The sequence below is a fragment of the Eretmochelys imbricata genome, chromosome 2 (assembly GCF_965152235.1).
Source record: "Eretmochelys imbricata isolate rEreImb1 chromosome 2, rEreImb1.hap1, whole genome shotgun sequence".
In the NCBI taxonomy this organism is placed as follows: Eukaryota; Metazoa; Chordata; order Testudines; family Cheloniidae; genus Eretmochelys; species Eretmochelys imbricata.
The window spans coordinates 205,917,950-205,938,183 of record NC_135573.1 but is presented as its reverse complement, the minus strand read 5'-3'; the positions used below and the strand labels follow the sequence as shown (position 1 = coordinate 205,938,183).

Here is a 20,234-nt window from a genome sequence, read left to right as displayed (position 1 = left end):
CATATCTCACTACTAAACAGTCATTTAAAGTCTATTTTTATAAAGTTTAAAATTCTTTATGTAGGAAAAAATAAATGTCTTCTTCCATGGGTTGCTTTTTATCTCATTTACGTATGGTAAATTCCCAGCAGTTTAGACTTTTTGGGTGCTAGGAGAAGGCCTTTGACTGCAGTAACTGAACGTTATAATCATTTACTAGTAGTATTGTAGTTACAATATGGTAGTTGATTGCACTAACGTAAATGTAGTGACTTATTTGAGGCTAGACTTCCACCATCCTCTTGCTGTTCTGGGTTGCTGAAGCCTGATAATATCCTAATGCTCCTTGGAAGTCAAAAGGCCTGTTTCTGAAGCACTCTGCAGTTGCTCCCTTGATGCTTAGAGGGTGACAAACCCTTTGTTCCTGACATAGTCTACTCTCAAATAGCAAGGAAATCTAGTATTATAATTTATAGCTTTTCTTTAAAGTGGAATATAAATGCCTGCTTCAGAAGCACATATGCTAAAACTGGAACAACACAGAGAAGGTTATCATGACCCTTGCACAAGGATGACACAAATTTGTGAAGCAGTTTAAAGACAAAATATTATTCCAGTAGTGGATGTTATAATATTGCAGTTATACTTGGAAATGATTTTGGGGTTTTTTTGGTTACATGTCTGTAAGAAAAAAGAAGAGACTAATTGCAATAATAAAAAGGAATTTTAGGCAATACCGCCATCGAAACAGAGAAGAAAAATAGCATTTTTTAAATTAAAAAAATTCTGCTGTCTGCCATTGAATGTTAGCTGTATATGATGCCTCTCATGAGTCAAAAGGCAGCAGAAGAGACATGTTACTGCTGCAAAGTCATTATATTAGTAAAACATATTTATGCAGTTTGTGTCATAGGAATCCTATTTTAATTTATACTTCTGAATTAGTTTTCTCTTGGCACTGTACAGCATAGCTTCAGGGTGCAATGGAAGAACAAAATACTAAGTTGGACAAGCACTGTATCCCCCAACAGTTCCAGATGCCTCAAAACAAGAGATCAAAACTATTTAGCTGAAGTTTTTGAGAGACTGCGTATCTTCAGAAAAATTGAATTTCAGATAAATAGGAGCTCAAACCCTGCAATGCATTGATTTGGGGCAAAATGACTATATCCAGGTACCTGTGGTCCAGAACAAAGAAGTCTGGTTAATTGGTTTTGATTAGTTTAGAGTAAATTTGGAGCTGAACATTACATTACATTATTGTTATAAAATTGAAATGATGAAATTAAAGGTTTTTCAATAGTGTCTTAAAAACTTGCCAACTTATAAATATCAACTATCCTACTCTATCCTTATTGCAAGCAATATTTGGAATACTTTAAAAATTAAGCAAAATTAATTTCGCTTAATCTAAGGGTATGCCTACACTATGAAATTAGGTCGATTTTATAGAAATCAGTTTTTAGAAACTGATTTTATACAGTCGATTGTATATGTCCACACTAAGCGCATTAAGTTGGCGGAGTGCGTCCTCACTACCATGGCTAGCATTGACTTACAGAGTGGTGCACTGTGGGTAGCTTTCCCGCAGTCTCCGCTGCCCATTGGAATTCTGAGTTAAGCTCCCAATGCCTGATGGGGCAAAAACATTGTCGCAGGTGGTTTTGGTACATGTCATCAGGCCCCTCTCCCTCCTTCCCTCCCTCCATGAAAGCAATGGCAGACAATCGTTTCGCGCCTTTCTTCCTCGGTTACCCATGCAGACGCCATACCACGGCAAGCATGAAGCCCACTCAACTCACTGTCACCGTACATCTCCTGGGTGCTGTTGGCAGACACGGTACTGCATTGCTACACAGCAGCAGCTCCTTGCCTTCATGGCAGACAGTGCAGTAGGACTGATAGCCATCATACATCTCCTGGGTGCTCCTGGCAGACCTCGGTGAGGTTGATCGGGGCGCCTGGACAGACATGGCTGTCCTCCTCTTAGAGCACTGAATGGGAGCCAGAGACTCCAGGTCATTCTCTTCTTTAAGTTTCATCTCATGGAGGTTCAGTCCTGCCTGGAATATCATGCCAGCTGGAGGCTTCTGCCTCAGGCTGCTCTCCCAGGCAGCAGCACTGTGTGGTCACACCTACCCCAGCCTACCCCTTGCTCCCATGGCTCATGAATCCTGGACAGTAGTAAGGAGCAGTTCAGCTATAGGCTGAGCAAGTGCAGAATGGTGGTAGAATGTGCCTTTGGACATTTAAAAGCTTGCCGGCACTGTCTGCTGACTAGGTCAGACCTCAGCACAACCAACATTCCCATTGTTATTGCTGCTTGCTGTGTGCTCCATAATATCTGAGAGAATAAGGGGGAGACATTTATGGCAGGGTGGGAGGTTGAGGCAAATCGCTTGGCTTCTGATTTTGAGCAGCAAGACACCAGGGCGATTAGAAGAGCACAGCAAGGTGCACTGCACATCAGAGAGGCTTTGAAAACCAGTTTCATGACTGGCCAGGCTTCAGTGTGATAGTTGTGTGTTTCTCCTTGCTGCAAACCCACCCCCATGTTGATTTTAATTCCCTGTAAGCTAACCACCCTCCCACCCTTTGAAATAAAGTAACTATTGTTTTGAAACCAAGCATTCTTTCTTTATTAATTAAAAAAATATGAGATAACAGACAAGGTAGTCCGGATGGTGTGGTGGAGGAGGGAAGGACAAGGCCACATTACTTATTGTAGCCACACTAAAAATCAAACTGTTTGAATGACAGCCTTCTGTTGCTTGGGCCATCCTCTGGAGTGGAGTGGCTGGGTGCCCGGAGCACCCAGTGGAGTGTTCAGCCTTCTGTTGCTTGGGCCATCCTCTGGAATGGAGTGTTCTTGGGTGTCTGGGTGAGGAGGATATGGAACTTGGGAAGGAGGGTAGGCAGTTATACAGTGGATGCAGCGGGGGTCTGTGCTCTTGTTGGCTTTCCTGCAGCTTCAACAGACGCTTCCTCAGGTCTGTTTGCTCCCCCATTAGCCTCAGCATTGCATCCTGCCTCTGCTCTTCGCACTCACTTAATTGTTTCCTGGCCTCTGCCACTGAATACCTCAGTGCATTAGTCTGTGCCCTGTCAGTGCGGAAGGACTGCATGAGCTCGGAAAACATGTCATCGCGAGTGCATTTTTTTCACCTTCTAATCTGCGATAACCTCAGGGACGGAGATGGTAGGGGGAACGTAGAAACATTCTACGCTCTATGATTCTGGGGGGACTGCATGGTCACCTGTGCTGCTGAGTTTGCCATGCTGACCAAACAGGAAATGAAATTCAAAAGTTCCTGGGGCTTTTCCTGTGTACCTGGCTAGTGCATCGGAGTTCAAAGTGCTGTCCAGAGTGGTCACAATGGAGCACTCTGGGATAGCTCCTGGAGGCCAATACTGTCGATTTGTGTCCACACTACCCCAAATTCGACACAGCAAAGTCGATTTTAGCACTACTCCCCTTGTCAGGGAGGAGTACAGAAGTCGACTTTAAGAGCCCTTTTGGTCGACGGAACGGGTTGGTTGTGTGGACGCAGTCATTTTTAAATTGACCTAATATGGCTAAATTCGACCTAACCCCATAGTGTAGACCAGGCCCAAAGGAATTATCTAAAACAATTGTTAAGTTTTAACAGTACCCACTGAAAATTAACTAGTGGTAAAAATATGTTTGCAAGTTACCTACAATAAAAGGTAAATTTGCTTTTTATAATTATTTATAAGTTCATAGTATATTTTTCTTTCAGTTTAATAGCTGTGTAGCATTTTAATACAAAAGTCTAGTACATAGCAATCTGAAATTTTTGCTAGTTCTAATGGATTTTCTTTTCTCATCTCATCCAAAGGGGACCGTATGGCATGTCATGACAAAACTGAGGATAAAAAACATTTAATGCAAATGTACCCAAAACTTAGTCAGACATAAGACAGCTATAACTGATTTTTTTTCATAAGAAAAATCTTAAAGTGGAAAAGCACTTTCTCCTATTCTAAATAGACTGAGAAAGGCCTGCTGATGCTATCCCTTGTATGGTATTTGTAATTCAAATTCTTTACTTGCTCTACTTCAGACTGTTTTTTTCTTTAGCCAACAAAGCCAGCCAAATCTAAACAAATGTTGTACTTTCTTAGAAGACAATGAACTTTTATCAAGTTCTAGAATCTGTGTGAATCATCAGGAGATTATTATTAGTTACTAAGTATAATTTCCTATTTAGAGTGGTTTTTCCCATTTTTCTGCAAATTGCTTGAAACTGTTCAGGGAAGAGTTAAAAAAATATAATCCAAGGGAAGCAAGAGGTAGTGTGTACACAAAGACCATATATGAAAGTGGTATTCATGTGACAAATGTAACTATTATGCATCTTTGACTACTTCACTTGTGCTTTGTCCATTAATCCACCTCCCGAGGACACATTCTAACATTGCGAACCCTCCCGAGCAGCTTCAAACAAGCCCTATTGTTTTTAAAAAAAATCAACCTGCTGAAGAAATGTTTCCTCTTTCTCCCTTCAAATGTGCAATTTTTGCCTCATATTTACACCTTCTTGAGCCCCACGATTAGCAAAATTCAGCTCTGGACCATTAACAGGTGGGATTATTAGGGCCATAGATGGTCTATTCTCTGTTTCCCAAGATCTATAGACAGTCACGGGAATCAAAGCACAAGTTAGAACACTCCTGAGGTTGCTCTAACTTACAGCAGTGGATTGGGTTGGCCTTTGCAAGGAAGGTGGCTTAGTGCAATCTTAGATTTTTCCCTTTTCCACCAACTCCTCCTGGCCCAAGTGCAGAAATGTAGTAACTGAAAAAATCAGACCGTCTCTATATCTACCAGTTACATAGAGAACTCTGTATTTTAAAGCCTGCAATTCCAGCACAGTCTCTCCTCTGTTTAGCCTGAGAAAATTCCCAGTTAGACAGAAAATTCTGCATTGAGCCAAAAATATCAGTTACATGGAGAATTCTGCATTGAGCCATAGATTCCAGTAGAAATACTGCTCTGTTTAGCAAGTGAATAGTATATATAGTCAGAGAATCTCCCAGTTGCATAGGAAATACTGTATTAACTAGGAATACCAACAGTTACAGAGGGAATGCTCTCTCTAACAAAAATTCCTGAAATAGACTATGGGAAGGAGGGAGCTGTGGAAGACATCAGATGACAACCTAAGGCACTAGAGGTGGTTTGCAGTCCATAAGAAAAAGGAAGTCACATGGCGTGACAATCCCTATAATCTTTGTGTACATTGGCTGTAATATTCCTGGAGGATGCAATGTTGAGATATTCACAAGCCAGTGTTTGATATAAGTTCAGTTCCCAAACAAAAGACAAACTCAGGTTAATAAACATAGCAAATCATCCTTAGGATGTGCGAGAATCTACAAGGCAAAGAAAGTGTCAGAGAACATTTCAAATCAGTTGCAATCACCACCAACTGGGGCTTGTCAAGTAAACATGCATATTTTGAGACAGCTTAAATTGGAGATACAGAGAGCGTGCCACTTGTCATCAGACTGATCCAAAGAACTGAAAAGTGGCACCACATTACTGAAAGATTGTAACAGAAAGTCATACCTTCAACTGGTGAAAATTGACATAGATCTCCAACATAGGCCTAAGGTCTATAAATCTGTGACTAGATCTTCCTCTCTGTTGAGCAGATTGTTGACATTACAAAAAACAGCCTTTAGTTTCTTTAGCCGTGGCTTCTCTTTTTGTGCCATACAAGGGTCTCTCGGAATCACCAGTATAGAATAATGAATATGCTGCGGCACGAGAAATAGAATTTATATAATTTAGAGGTGAAATATCCTGCACAGAACTGAAGCTAAGTCATTGAACCACCAACAAGACAGCAGACACAAAGTATAGAATGAACAGAAAGCTGTAATGTTTGAACTAAAACTCTCATGCCTATGATCTAATACTGAGAAAAAAATTAAAAGGCAAAATATAATTCAGTGTGAGGGAACATGCTGAGCAGAGATCTGAGTGAAACGGGAGAGAACAGATGAAGCAAAACAAAGAGTTAATACCATTGACAAAAACTGTCATTGCTTTCTACCTCCCTGAACAAAATATGCCACTCCATGTCATAGGAAAAAGGTACTACAATTTAACTTATGCCTGATCAAAAGACTCAAATGTGCGCTGATACATTAACATTTATCATACTGTTAATAAAAATAATTATAACTAGCTCATAGCCTTCTGCAAGATGTATCCTATTCCTCATCTTCATGACCATATATCACTAAACAAGGGCTGGAACCTTTGAGGTACTGAGTTACTCTCCCCTCCCACTGAAGTCAATGGTACTTGAAGGTACTCTACACCTTGCAGCATCCAGTCAGTAAGCTTAAGGAGTTCCCACTTTGCACTCAACAAGCACTACACTCTTGAAGACTCAAAAGGGCACCTTTCCTGTGGCCTGATTTATTAAAAACAACAACAAAACCAAAACACCACACACACCTCTCTAAGCCTGTGCATTCCTGATGTAGTCTTTGGAGACAAAATCCAAATCATTCACTATTCAGAACATCTTCCATGATTTGATCATCTTATGTGAAACATGAGTAGGTGAAAATAAATCTACACTGGCTATAAGGCTTAATTAATGCATCTACACTGGCTTAACTCATGATCTATAGAAACAGAAAGGTGGTAGAATGCTGGTGATAGTTTATGTGGTATGAAGAGCTAGCAGAACATACTTTTCCTGTTAGAAGGCTCCAACACACCTGTGAGTAAAAATATCCAAAAATCTCTTGCATCTTCACTCTGATATTTAAGAACATAAGAATGGCCGCACTGGGTCACACCAAAGGTCCATCCAGCCCAGTATCCTGTGTACCAACAGTGGCTAATGCCAGGTGCCCCGGAGGGAGTGAACCTAACAGGTAATGATCAAGTGATCTCTCTCCTGCCATCCATCTCCACCCTCTGACAAACAGAGGCTAGGGACACCATTCCTTACCCATCCTGGCCAATAACCATTAATGGACTTAAAATTCCATGAATTTATCCAGTTCTCTTTTAAACCCTGTTATAGTCCTAGCCTTCACAACCTCCTCAGGCAAGGAGTTCCACAGGTTGACTGTGTGCTGAGTGAAGAAGAACTTCCTTTTATTTGTTTTAAACCTGCTAACCATTAATTTCATTTTTGTCCCCTAGTTCTTATAGTATGGGAATAAGTAAATAACTTTTCCTTATTCACTTTCTCCACACCACTCATGATTTTATATACCTCTATCATATCCCCCCTTAGTCTCCTCTTTTCCAAGCTGAAAAGTCCTAGCCTCTATAATCTGTCCTCATATGGGACCAGTTCCAAACCCCTAATCATTTTAATTGCCCTTCTGTGAACATTTTCTAATGCCAGTATATCTTTTTTGAGATGAGGGGACCACATCAGTATGCAGTATTCAAGATGTGGGTGTACCATGGATTTATTTAAGGACAATAAGATATTCTCCGTCTTATTCTCTATTCCTTTTTTAATGATTCCTAACATCCCGTTTGCTTTTTTGATTGCTGCTGCACACTGCATGGACGTCTTCAGAGAACTATCCACAATGACTCCCAAGATCTTTCTCCTGATTAGTTGTAGCTAAATTAGCCCGCATCATATTGTATGTATAGCTGGGGTTATTTTTTGCAACGTGCATTACTTTACATTTATCCACATTAAATTTCATTTGCCATTTTGTTGCCCAATCACTTAGTTTTGTGAGATCTTTTTGAAGTTCTTCACAGTCAGCTTTGGTCTTAATTTACTTCTGCATCTTGCAAATTCCCCCTATTTCAACCAAGAATACTTACTCACTATCCAATCACAAATTACCAATTTCCAGCCACAGAGGTCCTATGGATCTAAGGAAACATAGGCAGAGAAATGGACTTCATTCTTTCAGAAAAAAGGAAAACATTACTAGAGAGTCCTGGGACTGACCTGGTTACAGCTACACTGCAGATGTTATACCAATAAAATAAAAACCAGCAGGATCTTATTAAAGGGAAAAAGGCAAAATACCACATTTATTGTGAATACAGAAAGAAACATAGTAAGCAGTTAGTTATAACTATAACATTCCATTCAATCTCATATTTATTCACACATTCATTCATACAAACACACACACACACACAGGTTTTGCGAGGTTGTTATCATAGTTACCAGCCTTAGAGTTGCTCATGCCAAGGCACTGGCCAGGTGGCCTGGACATGAGGAGGGAGTAGGGCCTTGTCAGATGCTCATCTGATGCTCCTGGAAGTTGGTTTGCAGAATCAGACCGCAACGTTCTCACTTTTTAGAGTCTATTTTTATAGGAATTTCTTCCTATGCCAGTCTATGGGAATTGCTTCATCATGCTGTTGCTGAATCAATCAGCAGATAGCACATTCCTGACGGCTCCGTGCTGCTAGATGTTATCTTGTTCTTTGGTTCTCCCATTCTTGAGGCTGTTGGGTGGATTCCAGTCTGCCCTCCGGGGGTCCTCTGGTTATTTCCACTTGGCACCTTCTTCAGGCGATGGACACTGGATTCTTAGGCTGGCACCTCCCTGATCATTCAGTTATTATCCACACCAAGCATCCATCCACATACATCCTCTATCTATATTTTAATCACAATTGTTAATACAACAAAAGGGCGGGGAGTCTCTGGGTGCTGTTTCTGTTGTTAGAGTATTGCTTTGAGTCTCTCTCTCTGTGAATTGCTTTGAGAACAGACTCTGTCTTAGAATGTACTAACACAATTAGCAGCTTGCAGGTTTCACACACAGAGGGAGAGAAACAGTACCAAAAACCAAGAGACCTCTTAATTAGTAATACCCTGGAATTTAAACTATGGGGAATCAAACTCATTTGTGATTTTAATACAGAACTTCTTTAATATGATCCAACATAATCCCCCTTTTGACACTAAGATTTATAATCGTCAGTGTCACTTTCTATGTAGCCTATTCAAGAGAAAGTACTGTGAGGCAATTTGAGTTTGTGATTCCAATTCATGCCACATACATGATCCTGGTGATGTATCTTTACTACAAGATTCTGGGGCAACAGGCAAGGTGAGGCACACCCACTTTTGAGGAGTCCATTCGGTACAACCTCTAGTGTCCAATAGCTTCCCTCCCTCCCCAGCCCACTGGCTCGAGGTCCAGGGTAGCCAGAAGGATCCCATGTGTAATATGGGGAGTGGGCTAACCTTCAATACCTTTGCCTCCAGGGACTGTTGGTGTGCAATTTTGACAACAATTTCTCCCATTAACAAGTCTGGTTTTACAATACTGGAAACATATTGCATCCATTCATATTGATAAGTGTCAAACAATGATCTCTTTCTTTGTTTTAAAAAATGCATCAAACCCTTAATATTTCCCAATACGACCCAGAACATTTCGTGTTCCAAAGTAGCTAGTGCAAGTATCTGCATTTCAGTGCATCCCATAGCTATGGCTGTGTAGTTTCCTATTTCTAATATTTTTTTTTCTTATGGATAAGCCATGTGGTAGTATTAAGCCATTACTAAAGATTCCATTGGCCTTTTAGGTTACCCAGACCAATTTGGACCAAGTCTACATTGGCATGTACTTGTTTTTGTATCAGGCTTGTTTTTGTATCCTGTAGCTGGGACAGAAAGCTTAATTTATTTTTAAGTTCCTGCAGGTCTTCAGTATTTTTTTTTTTAAACACACAACAGTGCTAGCAACAAGACAAAACACAAGACAAAACATAGAACACAGAACACAATTTCTATTGTGACAGTAGATTCATGGTATTGGGTTGCTTTTCAGCTGGCATCAGCTTTTCCTGATTTTCTGAAAGACAAAAAGAACATGTTTCTACCCCTTTTGGGGTGGCAGATTATTGCTTAAAATATTTCTTTTACAAATACCCTTGCTGATTGCAGGCAAAACAGAGAAATTGCCCCCACATTTTCCTGTTTTTGTTCTATAGGCAGGCCAGGTTTCAATGGCTTTTATCTTTTAAGGGTTATGGGGAAATTATCCCACTGTTTAGTCATTAAATCCCTGAGTTTTCCTTCTTATACAGGAGACCAAGTTTATAATGTTTTTCCTGCTGTGTTAAGCTTTAAGTTTTATTTACAGGTAATAACTGAGAAGCATCATTACCATACGACCTTAAAGGATTTTTCCAAAAATCATACACACTATACGTTGTTACAGGGATACTTATTATCATTAAATTTATTAAAATTATCTTGTTATCCCATGCCTTTTATTTAGACAATTTGTTTGCTGACCAGGTATGTCCTTTATCTGTAGCTCCTTTGTGCTGCTAGTTCTTTCCTTCCTTTATCATTTAGGTAATTTGCATTTTCACAGAAACTTCCTGCTTTTGGATTTAAAGCCATCAGCAGCTCAGAGACTCTATCTTAAAAGGGACACAATCAACTTTCACCAGAGTTTTGATTACTTTTAACTTCTGCTTCCAAAACACACAGCAATCTGAAAAAGAAAACCCAACCTATTGTGGCTCCCTTTGGAGCCCTAATAGCATTTTAATTAAGTAGCATGGTATGTTTGCATTTCTTTTGCCCCTTCTACAATATACCCTGCACATGTTCTGGGGCAAATGCACATTCCTTCCATAGTTTAACTTCTATAACATTATCCAGATCCATTTTTACATAAGGTGTCACTATTCCTTTTTTTTTGCTTACAGAGTTTTCATGTACCTTTATCAAAGTGACAGTCTGATTACTCAGAGCCATTTTAAGACTCAGTGTTTCTAACATTGCTTCTTTTTGTTTTGTGCACCTCACCCCTGCTGTTGCTTCAGAGAGGCACTGTCTTTTTTTTAATTTTTTTTTTTACTACAACTCTCATCTGCTATTTTGTTACAAAAACAAACAAACAAAAAACAAACAAACAAAAAGAATCCAGAATTTTTTTTTTATATTCTCCTGATTTTGACTGCCCTGCTGCAGCCACAACTTAAAAACATTTTAAATTTTGTAAAGCATTGAGTTACCTTTTAAGGGTTAAATGCCAAATCCCAAAGCCAAACAACACTAATTACCTGCGTCTAGCAAAAAGGTCTGTCAGTTTTGCAACTTTGAATTAAAGAGTCAAATGGATTTTTAGTGGCATTATTTAAAACAAAAACAAAACCAACTGGACCTTAGAACTTTACATATTTACACACAGAGAGACAGATACATACACATTTTCTTTTCCTTAACATCCCTTCCACACTGCTCTGGTTTTTTTACATCTTACATTCCCTTTATACATTTGAGGCAGTTAAGTTCCAATAGAACCCTCTTATGTTCTTTTAGCAAATTTGACTAAATTGTCCAGTCAAATGATTTTAATCAGATAGTTTATTTTTGCCTGGCTAATTTACAGACATTCCTTTGGAAAAGGGCCCATTTTTCTTTCAGAATGGCTGCAAAGAAACCAAGAATGCTCTTTCTCTAACACTTTTCCTTTTTAACATTTTCGGTTAAAAGTTGTTTGGGTGAAATACAAAGTTTAACTGCTTAATTCCCTCCAGCCTCTGCAGAGTTAACTTTTTTTTTTTTTTAACTCTCTTTTCTCTTTGTAATTATGCCTGGGGGTGCCATACATAGGACCTTCTCCCCCTTTATCCCTCCAGCCTCTGCAGAGTTAACTTTTTCACTCTTTTTATAATCCTGGAGTGCCTCTTTCACTATTTTCAGCTAGCTTTGGGTATTTGTAGCCAGCAGCTTCCAATTGTCTGCTCCCTTTTCCGTTTACATGAGGACAAGCGGAGGGAAGAATCCTTACATGCCTCCCACAACAACCAAATTGCTGCTGCATCTCTTTTGGCAGCACTAGAAGGTTTTTTATGAGGATATACTGAGCCAATCTATCCTCTAGGTCCAAAATAGTGCAGACATCAGCTAGGGCTTGTTTAGTCCAAGGACTGTGCCCAAATTTTTGAAGGATTTGTTTAAAAGGTGTAATTTCTTTAACAAAAGGTGAGGTTGGAGTTCCTTCTGACTCCATTCCTCCCTCTGGTACTGGCTTACCCTGTTTTCTTTTAAACATCTTAACATGCATATTTCAATCTCTTTGTCACTGCTGGTATTACTTAGCAAGTGACACAGCCTAGATTCTGAAATCAGAGCTTAATCTATGCGTTTTTCCCCTGCTACCTTCCCGGAGGCCAGCAGGTCCCCTGCTACCTTCCCAGAGGCCAGCAGGTCCAGTTAACCTATTTCTCCCTGCTACCTTCTCGGAAGCCAGCAGGTCTGGTTAACCTATTTCTCCCTGCTACCTTCTCAGAGGCCAGCAGGTCAGGTTAACCTGTTCTCCCCTGCTACCTTCTCAGAGGCCAGCAGGTCCCCTGCTACCTTCCCGGAGGCCAGCAGGTCTAGTTTAATCTGTTTTCCCTGCTACCTTCTCGGAGGCCAGCAGGTCCCCTGCTACCTTCTCGGAGGCCAGCAGGTCCCCTGCTACCTTCCCGGAGGCCAGCAGGTCTAGTTTAATCTGTTTTCCCTGCTACCTTCTCGGAGGCCAGCAGGTCCCCTGCTACCTTCTCGGAGGCCAGCAGGTCCCCTGCTACCTTCTCGGAGGCCAGCAGGTCTGGTTAACCTAATAGAAATGCCTAGCTCACTAGAGCTGGCGGTGTGCACACCAATATTTACAATAACTGAGGTTTTTTTACCAATATTCCCCCTTTCGCAATTCTCCACCAAAATGTTGTACCAATAAAATAAAAACCAGCAGGATCTTATTAAAGGGAAAAAGGCAAAATACCACATTTATTGTGAATACAGAAAGAAACATAGTAAGCAGTTAGTTATAACTATAACATTCCATTCAATCTCATATTTATTCACACATTCATTCATACAAACACACACACACAGGTTTTGCAAGGTTGTTATCATAGTTACCGGCCTTAGAGTTGCTCATGCCAAGGCACTGGCCAGGTGGCCTGGACATGAGGAGGGAGCAGGGCCTTGTCAGATGCTCATCTGATGCTCCTGGAAGTTGGTTTGCAGAATCAGACCGCAAAGTTCTCACTGTTTAGAGTCTATTTTTATAGGAATTTCTTCCTATGCCAGTCTATGGGAATTGCTTCATCATGCTGTTGCTGAATCAATCAGCAGATAGCACATTCCTGACGGCTCCGTGCTGCTAGATGTTATCTTGTTCTTTGGTTCTCCCATTCTTGAGGCTGTTGGGTGGATTCCAGTCTGCCCTCCGGGGGTCCTCTGGTTATTTCCACTTGGCACCTTCTTCAGGCGATGGACACTGGATTCTTAGGCTGGCACCTCCCTGATCATTCAGTTATTATCCACACCAAGCATCCATCCACATACATCCTCTATCTATATTTTAATCACAATTGTTAATACAACAAAAGGGCGGGGAGTCTCTGGGTGCTGTTTCTGTTGTTAGAGTATTGCTTTGAGTCTCTCTCTCTCTGTGAGTTGCTTTGAGAACAGACTCTGTCTTAGAATGTACTAACACAATTAGCAGCTTGCAGGTTTCACACACAGAGGGAGAGAAACAGTACCAAAAACCAAGAGACCTCTTAATTAGTAATACCCTGGAATTTAAACTATGGGGAATCAAACTCATTTGTGATTTTAATACAGAACTTCTTTAATATGATCCAACACAGAAACATTAATAGGTATTTTATATTCTAAAACTGTCTAGTTGTAATTTTTTTAAAAAACCTCAACATAAAATGGGAACAGCTGATCATAACTGTTGCTGTAGATCCATCAAATACCGACCCTGATGCCTTAAATTGCCCTTTACCTTGTGTTATTTATAATTTCCTACATATAAACAACTAGACTGAAGCCAGCCCTCTCTTCCCACCCCGTCATGAGTACTGAAGGGAGAGATCATGCAAGGATCTTTTCACTCATGCTCCACTGTGCCCGGGTCAAACATGATGGTTGTCCTTATGGTGCTCCTCAGAATTTCTTGCTCTTTGTTCTGTGCTTACTTCATATCAGTGCTCAGTCATCAGTTTATTCTCCACACAATTCCATCCTCCAGCATAAAATATGCACACCTAACTCTGTGCTGGAAAAAGAAAGACTTGAGAAGCTTAAAAAACAAAAAGGTCTCACATTTTTATATACTTGCAAAAATGATCACTAGTTTATAGTCATGGTGAGCATATCTGGTTTACTTCCTTTATTTTTTAACATTTCCCTTTTTATGTTTTTAGGCATACAGATGCTTGAATATGTCTCTGACGACTATTAGAATTTATTACATACATAACATATGCAACTAGACTTGAGATGATAAATAAGGAATGGAGTCAAAAACATCAGCATGTCTCACTCAGTTTGTTTTTCACATGCTTATGTTACATACACCTGTTGTATACTGGAAATGTACTTAGCTGTAGTTTAACGGATTCCAAGTTCACATTATTTTTTTTTAAAAGAAAAGCTCCAAATACACACAAACAGTTGCCTCACAAACTTAGTTAAAAATAACCCTTTAGGGCCCCCAACATAGCAAATGACAATGCCAGAAAGAGAAATAGACAGATAAAAACCCGCAGTGCTCAACAGCTATATCCTGCTGCTTCCTTGTAGGGTTGAGGAAGCAACAGTGAGGAACCAGCAGGATGTGACTGTCAAACACTGTTGTTGTTTTTTTAATCTGTACGTTCCTTTTGGCATTAGAGCCCTAGTTTTAAAATTTTGCATTAAAAAAAGATGAGTGTAAATAAATTGTGCAAGGTGACTATGTATGTGCATAGGAGAAGACCCTCACTGGTGAAAATTGTCCTAGTGACATCAAATTCAACAGAGCTATGGCACTTTACACCAGCTGAGAATTTTCTTCTTGAACATTTTTCTCTTCCATGTATTGGTTGTTAGGCTTTGTGATGAGGTTGGTACCATAAGGGTGCAGGAACAACTCCAGGTCCAAAAAGGCCCACTCCAATAAGGCTGGATGGGCATGGTGGGAGGAGGGTGTGACGTTGCACCCCATAATGCTTTATAGATATATACTTATGAATGTAAATATGACATAACTGGAATATGTTTTATGCTACATATGCCATGTAAAATATCTTTGGAAAGGTTATGTTCTACTGAATGTATTCATCCTATTCCTATGCATGTATCATTTTTTATATCTGAAGTTATGAGTGTTGGCTCTATGCTTGTATTTAAAGTGTTTGCTGTAGGAAGCACATAAGGCAGATTTGGTCAACATCACGTGAATGGATTATTCAAGTAATTGGGGGTACTTAGCTAACAATGAACCTTGAAAGACACCAATCCACATCTGAGCTTTCCTGGGAATGTTAAACTAACATGTAAACAATGGCATCAGCCTGTAAAGAACTGAGTCATGCATGGACATGTGACTTGCCTGTGTGACTCCAAAACTCCATCTTGTAGCTTTGATTCTGCATAGGAGGACACAAGGGGTTTCCACCACAAGAGAGACTATATAAGGCCCTGAGAAACTCCTCCATTTTGTCTTCAGCTGGCTCAGAAGATAGTCTCTCCACCCCAAAGAGATGCCTGAAAGAAACTGGAACAAAGGACAGTAATTTAGGGTGTGTGAGAGATTGCTGGACCCAGACTAGGAAGGAGTCTAGTCTGTCAAAGAAGCTTATTGGAACATCTCTGAGAGTGAGACTTACCTGCATTTAGTTTTCTACTGTATTAGGCTTAGACTTGCATGTTTTTGTTTTATTTTGTTGGTAATTTACTTTGTTCTGTCTGTTATTACTTGGAACCACTTAAATCCTACTTTTTATATTTAATACAATCACTTTTTATTTATTTATTAACCCAGAGCAAGTAATTAATTCCTGGGGGAGCAAACAGCTGTTCATATCTCTCTGTCAGTGTTATAGAGTGAACAATTTATGAGTTTACCCTGTAAAAGCTTTACACAGAGTAAAATGGATTTATTTGGGGTTTAGATCCCATTGAGAACTGGGTATCTGGGTGTTAGAGACAGGAGCATTTCTTAAGCTGTTTTCAGTTAAGCCTTCAGCTTTTGGGGCATGTGGTTCAGACCTGGGTCTGTGTTTGTAGCAGGCTAGCGTGTCTGGCATGACCAGGCAGGGCAATGAAGTCCCAAGCTGCCAGGGAAAATGGGTTTATAGGTAGTCTCAGCACATCAGGTGGCAGTCCCAATGGGGTTTCTGTGACCCAGCCCCTCACAGAGGGTCTTAAAGGGAGTCTCTTCAACACAGCAGGGTGGCAGTGGCATGTGAAGAGAGGCAGACCTGCGCTCACGGTCACTGCGGGACTACACCAGGAGGGCATTCCCAGAGGAGGTCTGCTGCATGGAGCCAGAATTCCCAAGCCTGTTGAGACCTGTGGACCAGATTGCCAGGGACAACCACAAGCACAATGCACCCGAAGTGGTGGGGCAGAGCAGTACAAAGAGACCCGGGGAGAGTATTAGCCAGACCACTGGGAAGCAGATGCCTGCCTTATGGTGCTCACAAGGGTTGGGAGCCAGTAGAGTGGGAGGGCCCGGATTCCCTTACTACCCCATAACTGCTAGGCGGGACTGCCCCCACAGACTCTTACCTCTAGGTGAGTAGGCTCATAACACTTACAGGCTTGAATAATCTGCATCAGTTTGGATGATCCATGGAGCACTGGCTTTTGGATAAAGACTTCTTCTGTCTGAAGCCTTATACATTTAATTTGATTAAAGCCAAACTTCACATGATTTTTGTGTTCACTTTTAATTAAACCCATGGGGGGGGGGATCACAGTGATATTTTAAAAAGAAAGGTATGTGTGAAAAAAACAGGAATAGTTTTTCACCTAATATTTTTGTTATAGAAAAGGCATATGAATTTAAAAAACCTAAGAAAAGCACAGGGATGCTTGAACAAATTTTATAGTGGGTGTACTGAAAGCAGAAACCATGTATTTGGTTGTTATTACTACTTCAAGTTGCTGTCGCCCAGCACCTCTAGTTCCAGCACCCTTGGCAAAGCAGGCAAACTATGAAACATATGGGTCTTGTAAACTTGGGCATGTTGAAAACAACCTTTAAAAATTCTCTGATAGGCTTCACAAACTTCAGGTGGTGCTCTACCATCTTTCTAGGCCCTGCAGTAATTGTGATGTAGTGACTTGCTTCTGACTCCTAAACCTGCTGTTATACTAGTAAGACTGAGAAAAAAAGTATTTTTTTTTAACTTTTGAACTACATTTTAAAATAATGATGCTTTATGATTCTTAAAGCAGGATGGAGGAGTTCTTTGGGGGCTGGTGGTGTTAATTAACAGTGTGACATCAAGCTCCCAAATAACGTCACATTGCAACAAGATAATTGCCATCAAGTAAAGAAATTCCAATTGTAAATACAATTTTTGTTTGTCCTGTAGTGTTTGTAGTGTTTTCATAGTGAAGAGTGATTCCTATTTTTGGCACTTTCAGTAAGCTGGGCTGAGCAAACTGGGCAGTCAGCTTAATTTCTGAATGTTTAGGTCCTGCTTTCTGTTATGAACTCTGGGCAGACAGACCCCTGAACTCACACGGAGCTAGCCTTGCTGAAGTCAAAAGGAACTCCACACACACACAGGCCCATGCCATTGGAGCCTTTATCTTTTCTGACAAAACTGCTTGTTTTTTTATCTCTGCAGACACCTGAAGTGGTGAAACTCACAAGACAGGCAGACAGGAATTTATTTTAGAAAACTCACTTTGGTTGTTGCCAAAAGACGCTAGAGGATCCAAGCTTTATCACCCAAATTTTGTTGTGTTTTATAATTTGTTCAAAGGATACTTAAGAACTACATAGGCCAGATTCTCACCTCTGCTATGTGTGGATGGTACAAAATAGCCATAACGTTGGCTTAATCTGACTCTTGAGAATTCCTTCCGGCTAGAGGAGTTATCCAGTAGCATTGAGCCATCATAGTGGTTCCTACCTACCCCTTGTACCAAGAGCTAGAAGAAGGCTAGCATCTGAGGGAAAGAGGGCATAACTAAAATGTCCCCGTGCTCTGCTGAACCCCAGTTTCTGTATTAACCCCTTGAGATCCACAGGCAGCTGGTGAAGGTTAGAGTATTCTTCAGGCTGCTCTAATTCTGTCAGGAATACAGATCAGCGTAGATCAGTGGCCGGAATAGAACCCAGGACTGCAAAGGAAGATTAAAGTCACCTTGGTGCCCAGTGACAAACAGAGTTTGACCAGACCAGAGAAACTGACCTTATATTTTACTCTCCATTGTAGAAACATTTGATGTGCTGATATTTAAATTAAATTTTTTGCATAGTGGCTTCACTAGAGTGACCATCTGGCCTTGAAAACTGGGAATTATGGTTTGCGGCGTGTCCCAGCATCCTGGTACATTTCACAAAACAGTGTTGTGTCCCAACAGGCTATCGATTTTAGGATTTTGTGTTGGGGTCCACCACCTTAGGTGGCTTTTCCACGTAAAGGAGCAGTCAGCCTGCTGAGTCAACAAAAGTGACAATAGGCTGAATGTGTCTGTGCTTCACAGGTCACCATGCCCATCCTCTTACAAGCGCAGGTTAACTCCTCTAATTCTTGAGTCCTTAAGCCAGACCTCCTGCACATAGGATATGTCTACAATGGTGCTGGAGGTATAATTTCCAGCTACAGTAGACATACGCACACTAACTTTGATTGAGCTAGGCTCTAAAAACAGAAGTGTAGCCGCAGCGGCATGAACAGCGGGAGGGGCTAGCAGCCCAAGTACATACCAGGAGTTTTGGACAACAGCATACTTAGGGTGGATAGCCCAGCGTTTCTCAAATGCGGCCAGCAGGGGCTTTTCTTGCAGCCACAGCCTCCTGGGCTGTGATGGGTGGGGGAGAAGCAAAGCAGCAGCCCCTCCCCCTTCCTCGTGCTCCAGGATGCATCACCTTGGTGAGGCTCAAGCTTTGGACTTCAGCTCTGGGGTGGCGGGGCTGCAGGCTCTGGCTGCAGGGCTTCAGGCTCCAGTCCTCTGGCCACAAGGCTTCAGTCTCCAGCCGCCCACTGCCTCCCCCATCTGCCCACCCACCCTCATCGCCCCCTGGGCTCCACTGCCTTCCCCAGCTGCCCACCCACCCCTATCGCCCCCTGGGCTCCACTGCCTTCCCTGACCTCCCACCCAGGGTTTAGTTTGTCCCCAGACTTGCCAGGGCTGAGTAATTCTGCTGTGAAAAATGACACTTGTATGTTTGTTAATATCACTTTTCACAACAGACTTACTAACTAGCAAATAATAAATTACAATGATTTGGACGTGTATATGTGCATAGTTATTTGTTTTTCCTAAAGCTAATTAAATATTTTAGGAAAAAGTGTGAGAGCAGCCACCAGCAAGAGTTGGTGGCTGCACTCTGAGGCCACCAAATAACTTATCTTGAGAGCCCCTGGGCTAGCCTATCCCACCACTGCAGCTAGACTTCTGTTTTTAGCATGCTCACTCAGTCAGAGCTAGTGAGGGCATATATACCCAAGCTGGAAATTACATCTTCCAGCTCTAGTGCACACACATCCACAGAGCCATATCCACTAGAAATGGGTCTTTGCTTCCACCATAGCATCTGCAAAATTTTATATTTTGTTTTGGTGGCTGACAAGCTTGGTGAATCCAAGCTGTCCTTGCTCTGTAGCTAATTCAAGTACCTTCCATTGGCAGAAAAGTACCTTTTATGTTGTGGATAAAATAGCTCAGATTCAATAAGAACTGTTTGCTTCTGAGGGAGCAGTGTATGTACTGGAGCAGACAAATGCCAAATCCTCTTTGCCTGAGGCCATGTCTACACTATAAACTTTGGTCAGTGCAAGTTACATCAGTGTACGGCTGCCAAAGGTTGTTTATTGCTTGTGCGCGTGCATAGCTGCTTACATTGGTGTAGTGTGTACCCACAGAGTACTTGCATCAATGCAAAGTGCAGTGCACAACAGGTATGTATCCCAGTATGCCCCTTGCCGCCATGCCTTTTCAAAACTTTTTGAAATGTATTGGGGGATAGAAATGACTGACCCAGGGATCTCCGGGATCTAGAGGTCAAATTCCCAGCACACAATTTTCTCCATCCTCTAATGCCATCTATGTTCCATAACTTATGCCCCTTTTAAAAAAATCCCACAAACCTGTGTGGCACTTATTGGTGTCTGCCATCTTTGTCGGAAGCATAGAGCCTGCAGAACTCTACACAATTCTCATGAATGTGCAAATACAGGACACATGATTTACTGATCTGCAGGAAGGATCACAACAACTAGGGCCATGAGGATTTCTTCA

At 41.2% G+C, this 20,234-nt stretch overlaps 1 non-coding gene across 1 annotated transcript; it reads left to right on the top strand.

The window, feature by feature from the left end:
- The first annotated feature begins 482 nt into the window (after window positions 1-482).
- On the top strand, window positions 483-592 carry LOC144261715 (U6 spliceosomal RNA). The gene has a single exon (XR_013345409.1). It is a non-coding gene; the product is annotated as a U6 spliceosomal RNA (small nuclear RNA).
- The last annotated feature ends 19,642 nt before the right edge of the window (window positions 593-20,234 follow it).